Here is an 18,561-nt window from a genome sequence, read left to right as displayed (position 1 = left end):
AAACATGTTAGTGGACGTATTGTACAAGGTTAATGAGAAAAAAAATAAGCATTATATGCCTTGCATCAAAGATATTGATGAAAGCTATCGTTAAAATTTTTAAAAAAATTTTGTTTTTATTTGTAAAACTAAAATTAAAAAATTTTAAAGACATAATTTTTTTAGGATTTTTTCCATACTTTTATATAAAAATATTAATTTTAGTGACAAAAATTTAATAGTATCGAAAAAAGTAATTTTTTAGTTAATAAAAAATTGATCAATTTTATCCATTTTTAAAAATCTGAAAAAATTCTCAAAAATACTTTAATACATGTAGAATATTGTATCATAAAACAAATTTTGGGATCGCAGTGGGATTCTTTCAAAAACAAATATTTTTTCCAATACAAAATTATAATTTCAGCCAAAAGCTAGATAATATCAATTTTTATTGGCCAATTATTTAGTACTACGTAAATTGCATATTTCTAACAAATAACTATAAAATAAAAAATAGTTGTGACGTTTGCATTATATAATATTTAGAATTATTTATTTTGACTTTATTTTTTTAGAAAAGTCTCCTTCCTCATCAAAACTGAATTATTTTTTAATTAATTGATCTTCTCTCGCAAGAATAATCACATGATATTTTAATGTACCCGGAATCATTTTCGCTAATGCAAATCTTGGTTCTAAAAACTTGTCGTGATTTGTTTTCAAACTAAATAAAATTGTTGCCTCTTTCATATCATTTTTAGCTAACGTGTACAATATCTCAGCGTTGAAAATTATACTTTCTTGCTAATTGTAAGTAGCTTTTCTTACTAATCATTTTAAATTTCCACCAATACCATCACAAAGACCATTTCCATGTGCTGTAGCAAAGAAGTGCCATTCGGCCGTGATACCAAAAACATTACGCACATGGTAAAGTAAATTATAATTTAATAATTATAATTTAAAAATTATAATTTGCTTTACCATGCGCGAGATTTTTTAATATCACGGCCAAATGGCACTTCTTTACTACAGCACATGAAAAAGGTCTCTGTAATAGTATTGGTGGAAATTTTAAACGATTAGTAAGAAAAGCTATTAGGAGTATAAATAAGTTTCCGCCGTTTCACAAAAAATGGCGCCACTAGTATGTTATGGTTAAAATTGTCTGTTGTAAAACGTTATATCGTAAGGTTGGACATCTGGCAACAACATAACCTTAAAATATTAGCGATTTTGTATCAGCATCATATATCTTTTTTCGTGCAAAAATGTCGAGTTTTGAGCCGAATAAGCGTCATTTGCGGGAGCTTTTGATTTACTTCTTTAATTGGAAGAAATCTGCAGCCGAGGCGCATCGATTGCTTGTAGAAGCATATGATGAGGCTGCCTTAAGTGAGAGAAGTTGCCGGTTTCACAAGTTTAAGAACGGTGAATTTGGCGTCGAAGACAAAGAACGTAGCGGAAGGCCGAAAGTGTACAAAGACGCGGAATGGGAAACATTATTAGATGAAGATTCGTGCCAAACGCAAAAAGCACTTGCACTTACATTAGGAGTGACTCAACTAGCAATTTCACATCGCTTAAAATCATTGGGAAAGATTCAAAAACAAGGAAACTAAGTTCCATATGAACTGAAGCCGAGAAACGTTAAACGCCGATTTTTCACATGTGAAATGCTGCTTGTCAGGCATAAACGAAAGGGTTTTTTGCATTGTATAGTCACTAGTGATGAAAAATGGATCCACTACGATAACCCAAAGAAGAAGAAATCATGGGGACCACCTGGCCATGCTTTAACATCGACAGCTGAACATTCATGGAAAAAAGCTCATGTTGTGTATTTGGTGGGATCAGCTTGGTGTTGTGTATTATGAGTTGCTCAAACCGAATGAAACCATTACTGGGGCTCTCTACCGAACACAATTGATGAGATTGAGTACTCAAGGAAAAACGTGCCCACTACTACTCCAGACACGACAAAGTTATTCTTCTGCATGATAATGCTCGTCCACATGTTGCGGCGCCGGTCAAAACCTACCTGGAAACACTCAATTGGAAAGTTTTACCCCACCCGCCGTATTCACCAGACATTGCTCCTTCTGATTACTACCTGTTTCGATCGATGGCGCATGGCCTGTCTGAGCAACACTTCACATCATACAAAGATACAAAAAATTGGGTTGATTTGTGGATAGCTTCAAAAGATGAAGCATTCTTCCGACGCGGTATCCGTATGCTGCCAGAAAGATGGAAAAAAGTAGTGGCTAGCGATGGACAATACTTCGAATAAAACATTAGGTACCGTTCTTTCATAATAAATACCAATTTTTGATAGAAAACGGCGGAAACTTATTTATACTCCTAATACTTTGCAAGAAAGTATAATCCTCAATGCTGAGGTATTGTACACGTTGGCTAAAAATAATATGAAAGAGACAATTTTATTTAGTTCAAAGACAAATCACTTCAAGTTTTTAGAATCAAAATTCGCATTAGCGAATTCCGCATTAGCAAGAATTCCGGCTACATTAAAATATCATGCGATTATTCCTGCGAGAAAATATCAATTAATTAAAAAATAATTCAGTTTTGATAAAAAATGACTTTTCTAAAAAAATAAAAACAAAATAAATAAGTCTAAATAATATATAATTCAAACGTCACAACCATTTTTTATTTTATAGTTATTTGTTAAAAATAATATGTTATTTAGATAGTACTAAATAATTGGCCAATAAAAATTGATATTATCTAGCTTTTGGCTAAAATTATAATTTTGTATTGGAAAAAATATTTGTTTTAGAGAGAATCCCATTGCGATCCCAAAATTTGCTTTATGGTCCAATATTCTACATGTATTGAAGTATTTTTGAGAATTTTTTCAGATTTTTAAAAATGGATGAAATTGTTTATTTTTTTATTACAAACTAAAAAAAATACTTTGTTTAATATTATTAAATTTTTGTCACTAAAATTAATATTTTTATTTGGAAGTACGAAAAAAATCCTAAAAAAATCATGTATCTAAAAATTTTTTAATTTTAACTACAAATGTTAAAAAAAAAATTTTAATTTAAACGATAACTTTCAATACCTTTGATGCAAGGCATATAATGCTTTTTTATTATTAACCTTATACAAGACGTCCACTAACATGTTTTCATTATCATTTAAAAAATCCCAAACAGTTTATTTTTAGGTGGACCCCTTTCACGTGAAATGCCCCACATGTACAGTAAATTGTTAAAAAAGTTGAATAAAACAATTGTGTAAAATTAGTTCTTAAAATGTTAAAAACTCTAATTTAAAAAGTAAGATTAATTTGTATTATTTCAAATTTGCTTTTTCGCTTTTCTAAAATATATTGTAGAGAAAAAACGCCAATACTGATAGACCATCTAAAGCGGCACTCCTTTATTTCTCTAGGAAACTAAATGAAACTAAAATATATTGCATTGTATTAATACTGACAAAAACATGATCTACTTAGATAATTAAAGAAATAAAAACCAAGAAAAAAAACCCTTCACGGTTTTTTCTTTCTGTATAAAATATGCTAAAAACTATTTTTTTAAAAGTGAGAATAAAATTTGGACAAACTTTTTCTGCAAATTACAAAGTTTAAATAAAGTATATAAGTATTATATATTACTAAAAATATAAGATTACATATTTGTAGTTTTCAACAAAACAATTTTGTTTATAATTTTCTCTTTCATTTTTCCCTCATACAATTTAGAACATAAAATCGCTGTGCTGTGTAAATCGGTCTACTTCTCTGTGAGAATAGACAATAAGTAAAAAAATCAATTATTGTGTTAATAGACATTTCATTAATTGTTTCATATTTTCTTTAATACCTTACTATAAGAAAAAATGTTAGACACGATAGATCCTATCACTGTACACTAATAAAATGCCAAAAAAGTATAAAGTAGAAAGGTTCAATTTTAGACTTTTAATTTTATAGAATTTGTTGTTTAATATATAATTTTTGATTTTTAATAACTAAAGAAAGATTTTAAACTTTATAAAACTTGCTAAATTTCTTTAAAAATTTATTTATTTCTAAAATTTGATATAAAAATATTAAAAATTATTGAAAAAATTAAAAATACTTAGGTTGGACGGAGCGGTGACGTGTGAATGCATGAGAACTACAAAATTACAAAAATCAATTTTGATAAGAAAAGAAAGGATAGGAAACCGGGTAAAAAGTAAGTAGAAAAGATAAAGACGTAAAGGAAAAGCTATACATAAAGCAATAGTGTAGACTTGGAATGAGAATAGGCGAGCGGGATAGTTGAGGTTGGGGTTGAGATTATAACGGGAAGAGACATAAAAAAGAGAAAACGCATTGAAATACATTACTAAAACGCGGACGGCTATACAATCTTTGTTAGAGCGTGATCCAAGAGAGTGTCCTAGAACTCTATAAGAATAACACAATCCTGTAAAAGAATGTAGGATCGGTAGAGCAAGAAGCGTATTAATGAGTCTTAAAATAAACAGCATGAGATAAGATTGCAGTGCGCTGAAAAACGACGTAACGCGCTCAAATCACAGAGAGCAGAGCAAGCAGTGTTCGGGAAAATACGTAAAGAGCAACGGGACAGTGAACGTCATCTACTATCATATACAAGATGTCATTACAAAAATAATAAAATTTCAAAAATAAGCTTTATGTATCTCAAAAATTAAACAAGATCGCCAATTATTTTATTAAAAAAAGTTTATCAGTATCCTCATCTCTATAACACATCAAAATCAATGAAATCAATGTGTAACCTTCTCTACATATTTACTTGAGACAATAATAAATAAATAAAAAATAGAGCAAAGAAAACAAACAACAAATAAGTAAAAGCAAGGGCTAAATCTAAGAGAAATTATATTTATCATTCTTACTTTGGATATTAATTTTTGAGAAGCGTCAGTGGTAGAAGTTACGACGACAGAAAGGGCGACAGGAGCAGAGACAGGAACAGCGACACAAACAATAGCAGGAGCGAGGACAAGGCGGCATGTTAAAATATTTTTTTACTACGACTGAACTATTAACCCACACAACTACGTAATCTTATGTTTGACAAGATATCCAAATATTAAATAAAAAAAACTTAGGGAAACGCTCGTATTGTGATTGGACACAAAATATAATAATAATCGGTCGGATTATAAAGCTAAATTAAACAATTTAATTCAAGATTTAATTTATAATGACATATTAAACAAAATATGTAGGAACGTTTCGGCTCTACTTAGCCTTCATCAAACTATTAAATTCAATTATAATACAATTAGAAGTTTGTTTTTACAAAATAATTTTTTCTCAAAAAGAATTTTTTCCCTGCGTTTCAAATATAACAAATTTTCCCTAAACTATCTTAAAATTGTCGCGTGTGTCGCATACCGTCTCTAATTTTTTTTATGGCGAACGGGCAAACTCGTGTATCGGATGCTAATTTCGCGCGCGCGCGCGTGTGTGTGTGTGTGTGTGTGTGTGTGTGTATGTGCGTGCGCGCGCGCGTGTGTGTAAGTGTTGTTAGTCTGTTCCTTCTTTGGTGGAATGAAGAGAGTCCTCCAAGCAGCACAATTTTTCCCTCACATGATGAAACTCGTGAAATCACTCGCGGCTTCATATGTAAGTTTTTTTATACAAGCGTAGTATTCGCCACGTTTGTTCTCTGTGTACTAACGATGGAGTTATTATTTTATATGAATTATACAAATTTTTTGCCGTAGATAAATTAAAACGCTTACTTGAACAGATATTCAAACAGTAATTATATAAACGTTTGCCATCGTCGACGATTTTGTTGCCGAGACAGACAGAGCACAAGTGAGGCAGAACCGTTAAAGCAGAAGTCAGTAACGTATATCCGTGTTGTCTTTAAATGAGTCAAGTAAACAAAAATAAGAATCATGAAGAAGTTTAGTGTCATTCTGTGAGTTTATTCCAAGGTCCCCGATATTCACTAGGATAATTACATCCTTCCCCGTTGCAACAATCAAACCGAGATTGCGTTATGTACGTGTGTATGAGTGTACGTATGTTTATAATTAAATAAGTAAACAAATAATGCTGAATAAATGAGTAAAAATAAGAATTTTATCTGTTGTTATTCAATATTTTGAAATATGTGCTTTTAGAGCCAAATAGTACATACCACTCTCCCCACCTGTGCCCCTCCCATACACAAATGAAACCCACATGCACAGACAAAAATACATACATGCATAGAAAATATTCTTATGTGTATGTATAAATCGCATATTGTCATTTAATGTATCTTTATTTATTGCAAAGGTTAATTTGAATTACTAAAATAATAATAAAATATAACACTTTAAATGTCTGTAACAAAAAACTAGTCATTTTAAAGCTTTTTGCCTGGAAACTTTTGATCAGCGAGTCAAGAACTACAACATATTAGGGTTTTAGCCTATTTCACCGAGAGCCAAAAACCAATGGTTTTATGCAAGGTCCTTTGTACAGTGATTTCAAAAACCCTCAAATAGAAATTATCATTTATTTAAATCTATACATAAAAATACTGTGCACATTTTGCATTTTGAGGTTCTATAGATTGCCAGGGTGCTAGATAAGAATAAGTATGTCATTCAAGAATAGGTATGACATTCCCGGTTGTCAACTGACTCAGAAGTCTTACGACTCATTGTAAGTATTATCGCCAGATAGGTTGAAGCGATGGATTGCGTCCCCATCATCTTGATTGTCGGTTGTACCAATTAAGTCTGCGTTTCTAACTATCAGTATTAATCTTAATATTCGACTCTTGCGTTTAAAATCTTATACTATTATTAAAAAAAAAAGTTTATATATATATGTTTTTCAGAGTTTTATATTCATTGTACTAAATATTAAGTACTACTTTTATAAAATTTATATTTTTGGTTACGCGTTAATAGCTATATTTTATATTACATGTTCAGGGTCGAACATCTCTTTCAAGTTGGTCAAAGTAAGATTTAACCAGGCGTACCCGGTACATTACCGGAGATGTACCATTTCGCCGATAGTAGCGCTCGTGTCGCGCTACTTGAGCAATAGCATTGGCTCTCGTCATCACGTGACAAGAGGCAAGACTATGATAGATTTTCCATCTGTATCTGTCACGCGATTGGCTAAAGCGCGCGATCGCCGTGCGCCCGTGCGTTCGTTATGTTAACCGTTCGAGGAGAAACGCTCTCCCGGCATTCTATTCGGTGCTGTGCTGTACGAGAAATAGACCGCCATGGTTTCACCATGCGGTGCCAGTATTTAAGTGCCTCTTATACCACTGTAATTCTCGACTCTGACTCCTCTTAACCCAATCCTGATCATACTTTACAGCAGTAAAGAAAAGAATGATATAAATACCAAAAAATTATTTTTTTTTTAAATTCATTTACTTACATATACTCACACAGGGTAATTATTAATGATTGGAACAACTATTTACCATAAGAGATGACTTACCCACTGTACTCCATGTAATTTATATGAAATGAAGTAAATCATCTCTTATAGTAAACAGTTCCAATCATTAATAATCACCCTGTATATACTTATTCATTAACCATAGATTTATTTTTTAATTAAATTGTGTAACAATTAAAAAATATATACACATATTTTAATCATAATTTAACAAATGATTAAAATGTTTGTTTATATTTATTATTATTTTCATAAACTTATAATTAAATTTAATACAAAATAAATAATTTATAAAAAATAAATTTGTGTAAATATATAAAAAATTATAAGAAACTAAATGTTAAATTGATATTTATTCAGCATTTAATTAGAGTATAAATGCGACCTAGATGCACAAGTTTTTGTACGTCAGTTGAGTTAAATACATATCTTTTGGGTTAAATTAAATAATATAACATGCGTACATTTTATTTTAATTGGCGCAATTTTATATTTTTTTTTTTTTTTTTTTAGAAAAATTAAAGCCACGTAATTAATAGCCATTTTTTTCAACCGTTAAATAGGCGCGTCGCGGCACTAAATGCCGTAAAATTTGTATTTCTAAAATATTATTGGTAACACATTTCTCTCTTCTATTACCAACCTTCTATGTTCCTCACTACTGCGTCCAATGTATGACATTCGATATTTTAATTATCTAAAACCACAGTACTGCCATTCATATACAAATCAGAATTCCAAAAGTTGACATAATGACTAAGACTACCTATATTAGAGCCCAAGGTAGCCATAGATCTAAACGTTGTAAACGTCTCATTAGTAGCTTACTTTAGGTTAAGGTAGTGCATAGGTATAGGTTAAGGCATAGGTCAGGTCGCATTGTGTAAACTAAGCTATTGATATCTAAAACTCTGATTGGTAATCTGATTGCTATTTTGATTGGGTATGTCTTCTTAAGCGAGCAACTATATCGACCACAGCTGTTTACAGAATGGCTTAATGATTAGGTTATCCAAGATTAAAACTGAATAAGAAGACACAAATGTGATTACAATTAACAATACGTCATTTACATGTTTATATAACAGTTTATATAACAGTTAAAAAGTGTCAGAGTATTTCAAGTGACAGATGTTTATATTAAACAGTGATAATATTAGAGCAATTACAATATGGCGATGCTGGATTGATGATGAGAGGATTCAATAAGATACTGGAGGTTGTAGTAGGAATTCGAAATCGCTTCTTTCTTATATAGGACTCTGTCGCGATAATTTAACATAACGGTTATCCTTACTTCTCCATCATTTTTGTAACATCATGCAAAAAGTATTACTGATAGTCTCTCGGTTTATATTAAATACTTACAAAGAGATGCTACAAATTGTAAAACGCGAAATCAGATGAGTCTTAATTTATTCGAAAAGAGGGATCAAGAGTATAAAGTGTCAGAGCGTTTGAATGCATGGGCCTTCGTTTCAGAGAAATTTGTATGTGAAGTTTGGCATTCGACGCGCGGTGCTGTTGCGCGGTAGGTTAAAGCGTAAAACGCAGTGGCTGAGAAATCTAATAGTATTTTTCACTGGAAAAACTGGTGCGCACTGAGTGCGCACTCACCACGGGCAATGTGTTTCACTGAACGTTTCAGTGCGCACAAAACCGGTGCGCACTGTTTCACTGGGAAGCCTAGTGCCGAATTTTTGCCTTTTCGTGCAAGATTTCGGCATGAGCTCCCAGAGACAGTGTTAGTTTAGTGCAACATGACTGCGTGGGACGGACAATTAGCAATTGCATTGCTAGATTTGCTTTCTTCGTCATCATCTAGCAATAATAAAAAAGAATTATTAAAAAATTCGCGGAAAATTTCAAAAATCAAAAATTTTGTTCAGATGAGCATAGCCTAACGGATAAAAATGTACATTTGTTTTCATTGTTTCTGCATATTATATTGTACTACACGTAAAGCAATAATATATATTGCATAAATATAGTTTCAATACTACAAATAATTATATTATTAATAATTGTATTATTAATTATATTATTATTATTATTAATTATATTATTATTATTATTATTATTATTATTATCATTATAGTACATTATTATTATTAATTACTTTTTAATCTGATGGAGTTTGTGGTACATTTACCAATTAATTTTATTTTAAATTAAATTATTATAGTTTAAAAGTTATTTCCGCGTTGCAAGAACAGCTTACAAAATAATAGAATATAAATATTCCAGATTCTATACGTCTGATTCTATACTGTTCTTTAATTTTTCGTGTAAAATTAATTCAGCTAAATCAATTGATAAATTAAATATTTCATCATTGACTTTAAAGTCAATAATCGTGCCATAATAAATTTATAAAACCAACAAAATATCACAAAAAACCGCACTGAAAATAATGCGTGCGTGTTTAACAGGCAGTGCAAGAAACTCGCACTTTCGATGCACTTGGGCAGTGCCGCCTACACTCTGCAAGTTTCCAGTGCGCACTCAGTGCTGTCCAGTAAAAAACATTATCAAGCATACCTTCTATTTTGTCCTTGGCGTGTGAGGTGTTCAAAACCTCATAATGCCAATTTTTTTTTTTAATAATAGCTACATTTATCAATTGTAATTAATTTTTATTATTTTTAGCAAAATATTAATCATTATATATTATTCGTTATATGTAACAAAATGTACTAATCAAAAAGTTTGCATATTTATTCAAGTTTATTTATTTATTTTTATTCATTATACAATTCTGACATTGCTATACATTGTCTTGATATTATTGTTGGCGAAGAAAGAACAGAATTAAATACGCGATATGATGCAATCAGAATTCAATCATTAACACACTATTTATTATCTGCGCCGTAATTTAAAAATATGCTACAATTTGTTTGGTACGCGTCAAAGTTAGCACATGAACGCAAAATTTTTGCGTAATGTAAATTAATTATTTTTTTCTGTAAACTTACATAATATTAAATGTTTTTGTAAATTTCGTTATTCTTTTATACAATGTACATGGTGTACAATCAATTTGTGTTTCTAATGCTTTTACATAAATTTTCACCCACAATATTGTACAACGTCAGAATTGTATAACAAATAAAAATAAACTTAAATAAATATGAAAACTTTTTGATTATTACATTTTGTTACATATGTAAGCGTCGTAGAATTAAGTTGGACAGGCCTACCCGATACATACTAGTATATAAGGTGATTCAGAACAACCCATGTGTCCCTGTAAAGACGTGTTCTTGAATAAATTCTGAGACAATTTTTTCTGTACGAAAATTTTGTCCGACGCTTACTTTTTGAATAATAAAAGGATAAAGTTAGCAAATCACGGGCCGTGTACACATGGTAGACAAAGGCGGCGCAACTCACCGTCCGATGCGGGCGCTTATCCGTGTCAAACGGTGAGCTGCGCCGCCTTTGTCTACCATGTGTACACGGCCCGTAATCGCTAACTTTATCCTTTTATTATTCAAAAAGTAAGCGTCTGACAAAATTTTCGTACAGAAAAAATCGTCTCAGAATTTATTCAAGAACACATCTTTACAGGGACACATGGGTCGTTCTGAATCATCCTGTATAGTTGACAAGCCATTAGACAGATCGCGCTCAGAAGTATATCGCACGGAAAAAAAGGCAACAGCCGCCGAAATCAGACGTACGGACACCGGCTTGAGAACACTGTAACATCGCAGTACTAGTAAAGTAGGATCTCAAGCAAAGTAATACGTCTCACATTTTATTTGGTAATCTACTGCATTCCCGCGTATCATCTCGCCTACAATTAATCAGAAGTGGGATCGAGATCTGCATCGGGATCGGCAATCTGAATTTGGATTTGGACGAAAATGAAAGATCGAGACAAGCGATTAAAGCTGAAGATCGCGAGAGTGAGAAACGCAAAATGCGCAATTGTGATGTGACACTCAAGAATTTAGCTGCAAAAGACGGTGAAAACAGGCTATTTGCGTGGCGTATTTGCGAATTTTCAAGAACATGTTGAAGAAAAAGTTTGTGGACAGAAATTTCGTAGTGGCCTGGAAACTGAAATATCGCAACATTAGAGCATCATAAATTCCGTAAAAGATTGCACAACTGTTCAACTGAAAGAAATTTTGAGGAAATTTGGATTATTTACTTCTGGAAATAAAACCAAACTCGTCGCTAGAGTGCTGCAAGCAAATCCAAAGGAAGAGAGATGGCAAGATGCGTTAGGGAATGTACAAGCAGAAAAAGATGCAAGAGCATTGCTGCATTTGGATAATTTGCTGGATGACGTCGGTGGATTGGAACAAACGGGTAATATTAATAGACGGCAAAACAAGGTAAGCGACCACAATCATTCTTGGAATTGGAGTTAGTTAAAAAAAAGCGTCGCTTCGTGGAAAAAGAACGCGCATTGTTGAGACAAGAGAGGGAAATTATCGAAAATTCCCCCTTCACGGTAAGCGGCCGAAGCGCGGGAACAATCGTTAAAGCTATCAGTGCTTTACTGAACGAGTTTAATGGTCGATCAACCTTTTTCGAAGTAGAAGCGCCAAGTACGTTTGTTGCGTGACTCTTATGACCTAGATGACAAAACAGCTAAGATTCTCGTGGTCTCTCATCATAAAGAAAAAGCGCAAGCTTGGTTTTACTCCAAACCAAAAATTTTAGAATGCGATTGTAATGAAATTTTAAAACAACTAAAAGACATGTTCGATTTCCAGCCCAATCAGCTTGAACTTCGTAAGCAATTTAAAGCGAGAACGTAGCGTACAAACGAGACCTTTTGTGATTATTATCACGGCAAGATAATTAAAGCAGACAAAATTTCGGTGTCGGATAACAAATTTATAGACTACATAATTGACGGCATTCCGGATCAGCAGTTGCAAAATCATGCTAGAATGTAATATTTTTCGTCAATGTCTATGTTGTTGCAGGCATTTAAACAAATCTCTTTGTGTTTGGATCAGAGACATTGGAATAACCGTTGCGAGAAATTTAGATCCGACAAAAGAAAAACGCGGGAAGACAATCAAAATATTGCTGGTCGTGACATACGTTACTATAATTGTGGCAAGGTGGGCCATACTTCGAAGGAATGCAAACAGCGTAAGCGAGAATGGGGATCCTGTTTCGAGTGTGGCAAGGTGGGACACAGAGTGAAGGACTGCCCAAAGAAAGAAAATAAGAAGGAAAGAGAAGTACACAACATCGACAAGCTAGTCGACAAAAACAAATTTCGTAAAAACATTACCGTGCGTTATTCGAGCAATAATTTTGCTTATATAGTATCTTTAAATACTTTGCTAGATACCGCTAGCTATTGCTAGATACCAATAAGTTTAGTTAAAAATAGCTTCATAACAAACCCTTCGAAAAAAAATATGCAATATTACGTTGATAAATTTAGTGGCATAAATAATTCTAAATTAATTATGTTGGGTACAGTAAAAGCAAGTATCACCCTAGATAATGTAACAAAAAATGATATCGTTTTAATCGTTGTGCCCGACAATACCATGGCATCCGATGCGGTGTTAGGACGTAATGCGTTAAAAATGTTTAACTTGGCTCTCGCGGATAAAGGAGTGAGAGAAGAAAACGAGGCTATTAGCGCAATTATGAACATCGATATTAGCTCGCAAGAACAAAACATTACTGAATCTATAAATGTTGACGAAACGGTGTCAGTGGAAAATAAATTAGTATTATATGTTATTTTATAATAGAAGATATTTTAGTCGTTTGGATTTGAGAAATGGATTCTTCTATATTCGGATGTCGGATGAGTCTATAAAATATACTGCTTTTATTACACCCTTAGGCCAATATAAATTTCTTAGAATGCTTTTTGACCTAAAAATCGGTTCAGCAAAATTTCAGCGCTTCGTTTACGAGATACTTAAAGAATTAATAGAAAAAGGCAATATTGAGACATATTTAGATAATATTCTCGTAGTATCCAAAACTTTGGAACATTTCGACGTGTTAAAACAAATATTTTGTCTGTTAGTAAGAAATCGGATGGAATTGAGGATAGGTAAATGCAAATTTTTGAGCACAAAAATTGAATACTTAGGTTATAGTGTTACTTCGGAAGAAATAAGACCATCGAAGGATGGATTGGCTGCGGTAAAGCGTTTTCCAGTTCCAAAAAATGCATGAGAAGTGCAATTTTGTTGGATTAAGTTCTTATTTTAGAAAATTTATCAAGAATTTTGCAATTTTAGTGAAATCTTTAACTTTAAACCGTACAATTTAACAACAAAAAACGTACCTTTTGTATTTGGTCAGAAGAAATGAAAAGCATTCGAAAAAATTTAACCCTTAAACACACCGATCCTGTAAAATACGGAAACACATTTTCGGGTCTGGGAGACTTTTTCAACTTTGAGAAGCTATAACTTTGATAAAAATCAATATTTTTCTACAATTTTTTTAAAATGAAAGTTCAAAATCTCAGAAGTGTGACTGCATAATCGGCATTGCCAAAAAATAATTTATTGTCAAGTTATAAAAGAAAAACCATTAAATAAAAATGAAAAATTGATCAAAAATCCACTGTTCCTTCAAAAAATATCTTCGCAACAAAAAACTTTCAAGGACTTTCAAATATGGCGTTTAAAAGCTAAAGAGTCACATTTTCAAAATAAAATTTGGCAAAGTCATTCCTTTTAAAAAGTATAATTATGTAACATGGAGAATATGAGGTATTTTTGGCCATCTAAAAATCCACTTTTTTAAAAAGTCATCTTTGCAACAAAAAACTTTTAAAAACTTTACAATACAGCGTTTTAAAGCTAAAGATTCATACTTTCAAAAAAAAAATTATATCATTGTCATTTTTATTAAAAAATGTACTTATGTAACAAGGCAAATATGAGGTATTTTTAATTAAATCAAGTCTAAAATTGAAAATTGATGTGTTTCATGATATTAGGAGTATAAATAAGTTTCCGCCGTTTCACAAAAAATAGCGCCACTAATATGTTATGGTTGAAATTGTCTGTTATAAAACGTTATATCGTAAGGTTGGACATCTGGCAACAACATAACCTTAAAATATTAGCGATTTTGTATCAGCATCATATATCTTTTTTCGTGTAAAAATCTCGAGTTTTGAGCCGAATAAGCGTCATTTGCGGGAGCTTTTGATTTACTTCTTTAATTTAAAAAAATCTGCAGCCGAGGCGCATCGATTGCTTGTAGAAGCATATGGTGAGGCTGTCTTAAGTGAGCGAAGTTGCCGTGAGTGGTTTTACAAGTTTAAGAACAGTGAATTTGACGTCGAAGACAAAAAAACGTAGCGGAAGGCCGAAAGTGTACGAAGACGCGGAATTGGAAACATTATTAGATAAAGATTCGTGCCAAACGCAAGAAGCACTTCCACTTACATTAGGAGTGACTCAACCAGCAATTTCACATCGCTTAAAATCATTGGGAATGATTCAAAAACAAGGAAACTAAGTTCCATATGAACTGAAGCCGAGAAACGTTAAACGCCGATTTTTCACATGTGAAATGCTGCTTGTCAGGCATAAACGAAAGGGTTTTTTGCATCGTATAGTCACTGGTGATGAAAAATGGATCCACTACGATAACCCAAAGAAAAAGAAATCATGGGGACCACCTGGCCATGCTTCAACATCGACAGCCAAGCCGAACATTCATGGAAAAAAGCTCATGTTGTGTATTTGGTGGGATCAGCTTGGTGTCGTGTATTATGAGTTGCTCAAACCAAATGAAACCATTACTGAGGCTCTCTACCGAACACAATTGATGAGATTGAGCCGAGTACTCAAGGAAAAACGTGCCCACTATTACTCCAGACACGACAAAGTTATTCTTCTGCATGATAATGCTCGTCCACATGTTGCGGCGCCGGTCAAAACCTACCTGGAAACACTCAATTGGAAAGTTTTACTCCACCCGCCGTATTCACCAGACATTGCTCCTTCTGATTACTACCTGTTTCGATCGATGGCGCATGGCCTGTCTGAGCAACACTTCACATCATACGAAGATACAAAAAATTGGGTCGATTTGTGGATAGCTTCAAAAAATGAAGCATTCTTCCGACGCGGTATCCGTATGCTGCCAGAAAGATGGGAAAAAATAGTGGCTAGCGATGGACAATACTTCGAATAAAACATTAGGTACCGTTCTTTCACAATAAATGCCCAATTTTTGATAAAAAACCGCGGAAACTTATTTATACTTCTAATATATTTCAGAAAAACTCCCTTTTCTACAATATTTTATAGTATTCCAACTTTAGATAGAGTATATGCAAATAACATCCGCAAACCAATCTGTTCGAATGTATTTTATCCAGCTTTTTTATGTAAAATACTCACAAAAAAAGTTTCACTTACACACTATATGGGTCGCATTGACTCTAACAAAACTTTGCTGCCGTACTGTTCAAATTCTAATTGACCAAAAAAGTTGAACCATATCAATCAAAAGAGATTTCAAACTTTTTTTATGTCTTAGTCCGAACCTCCTATCTCATTCCGTCTTCACACAGGAAGCGTTCGAAACTTCATATGGGGTCTCTCAGACCCACTTACGTGTTTAAGAGTAAAAGCGGGCTAATCTCTAGTCCGATATTGTCAATTTAGTCACAAGGATGATACCGAATTGCATTGCGACGCTAGTGCGCTGGAATTCGGTGCAATGGGGATTGATGCAGCGCAAAGCAGATCTTAAGTTCCATCCTATTTTTTATTTTTCCAAGCGGATCACAGAAACTGAAAGTCGCTATCACAGCTTTGAGCTTGAGACACTCGCTATAATATATGCTTTGCGTCAATTTAGAATTTATTTGTACGGGATACATTTTAAAATTGTCACCGATTGCGAGTCGCTAAAACTTACGCTTACAAGGAGAGGATCAGGTGAGTCACCTTGAGATTTCGATCCCAATTTTTTTAGTTACTCTAGAGACGAAAAAAAAGTTTACGTCTCCCGGCGTTTGATCGAATAGGCCTTAGTTTAAAAAAAATAAATTTATGAAAATTGGCCCATACCGTGGCGCGCCATATGGGCTTTCCCGGTAACTGTTTTCCCAACCAGTGCAGTCGGCTCCGTGCGTTAGGTGCTTGCTCCACAATCGTAAAATCCGGGTTCGCTCCCGGATGTGTGCAATTTTTTGTTTTTAATAAGTGTATTTATTTATCTTGATGATGATATAGTATGCAAATTTCTAAAATAAAAAATTTAATTTAATATTACTTTTTAAACATTAATTTAAATTTAATTTGAATTCAATTAATAATATTTGAAATAATAAATAGGTAATAATAATAATAATATATAAGTTATTTGAAATGAATAACATATAAAGACAACGTATTTAAATTTTCAAATTGCTTACTTTAAAATTTAATTGGAAGTAATATTAAAAGTATTTTAAAATTCTAGTTTTTAAAATAACTAATCGTAGAAGAAAAATATCAGTGTTAAATTTAAACAATTTGAAATTTAGATACGTTGCCTTTATATGTTATTTATTTCAAATAACTTATATATTATTATTATTACTACCTATTTATTATTTCACATATCATTACTTGAATTCAAATTCCCTTCAAATTAAATTTAAATTAATGTTTAGAAAGTGATATTAAATTAAATTTTCTATTTTAGAAATTTGCATACTATATCAATAGCATCAAGATAAATAATTACATTTATTAAAAAAAAAGAAAATATATTGCACACATCCGGGAGCGAACCCGGATCTTACGATTGTGAAGCAAGCACCTAACGCACGGAGCCAACTGCACTGGTTGGGAAAACAGTTACCGGAAAAGCTCATATGGCGCGCCGCGGTATGATCAATTTTCACAAATTTATTATTTCAAAACTAAAGCCTATTCGATCAAACGCCGGGAGACGTAAACTTTTTTTTCGTCTCCAAAATAACTAAAAAAATTGGGATCGAAATCCCAGGGTGATTCACCTAATCCACCCCTTGTTAGTAAGAAAGTGATAAACCCAAGAATAGTTCACTGGACTTTAGAGTTGCAGGATTATGATTATGCCGTGGAACATAGACCTGGTTCGCGTATGCGTCATGTAGATGCGCTTAGTCGTGCGACAAATATTCTGATTATCGAAGATAATCCGCTGGAATATAATTTGTCAATTGCTCAAAGTCAAGATTCGGTAATTAAAGAATTGCGAGATCAATTAGAAAAATCCAAAAGTTCTAAATTTGAAATGCGAAACGGTATAATATATCTTAAGAAATCCGATCAGATATTATTTTATGTACCCGCAGCTAGAGAGCGTAATATATTGTACAAGTATCACGATGAAATGGAGCATTTCGGCGTGGAAAAAACCGTTCATGTTATCAAACAGAATTATTGGTTTCCTAAATTAAAAGAGAAAGTCGAGTTTCATATCAGAAATTGTTTAAAGTGTATTGCCTTTTTTCCGGTGTCGGGACGTAGGGAGAGAGAGTATTCCAAAGGGAAATGTGCCATTTAATACTTTGCATATTGATTATTATGGCCCGGTGGAGCGTTTAATTAAGCAGCATATATTTCTGATAGTGGATGCTTTCACTAAATATGTCAAATTATACCCGACAAAACATGCCTCGACTTCGGAAGCGATACAATGTTTAGATGATTACTTTGCCAATTACAGTCGACGAAGTAGTGATATCGGATCGTGGTTCTTCGTTCACTTCGCGAGAATTTCGTGATTTTGTTAGCAAAAATGATGTTAAACACATTTTGATAGCAACAGGCTCACCGCAGGCAAACGGCCAAGTCGAACGCATTAACAGAGTACTTACTTCTATGCTAGCCAAGCTGGTAAATAATGAAAATAGGATGTATTGGTACAAAGTATTGAAAGATGTAGAGTATTCATTAAATAGTATGTTAAATAAGAACATTGGTACCCCTAGCGAAGCTTTATTTGGTGTCAGCCAGCGTGGTAAAATGCGAGATAAAATAGCAACCTATTTGCAAAGTAATCAACGTAAGAATAGTAAAAATATAAATAGAATTAGATCTAACATTATAAAAAATACTAAATTATCACAGAAATGAAACAAATTTATTGTAAATTGAAAGCGGAAAAAACCGTATCGCTACGAT

General features: G+C 32.8%; 2 protein-coding genes across 4 annotated transcripts in view; both read right to left on the bottom strand.

The window, feature by feature from the left end:
* The window catches only part of LOC105203317 (tRNA (guanine(37)-N1)-methyltransferase), a 49,687-nt gene that overhangs the window by 17,234 nt on the left and 13,892 nt on the right, over positions 1 to 18,561 (bottom strand). The gene's annotated exons all lie outside the window — the stretch shown is intronic.
* Positions 1 to 18,561, bottom strand: part of LOC105196714 (FAD synthase) — a 261,018-nt gene that overhangs the window by 230,256 nt on the left and 12,201 nt on the right. The window lies entirely within an intron of this gene.

This window comes from Solenopsis invicta, chromosome 4 (assembly GCF_016802725.1).
Source record: "Solenopsis invicta isolate M01_SB chromosome 4, UNIL_Sinv_3.0, whole genome shotgun sequence".
NCBI lineage: Eukaryota > Metazoa > Arthropoda > Insecta > Hymenoptera > Formicidae > Solenopsis > Solenopsis invicta.
This window is presented reverse-complemented; position numbering and strand designations above follow the sequence as displayed.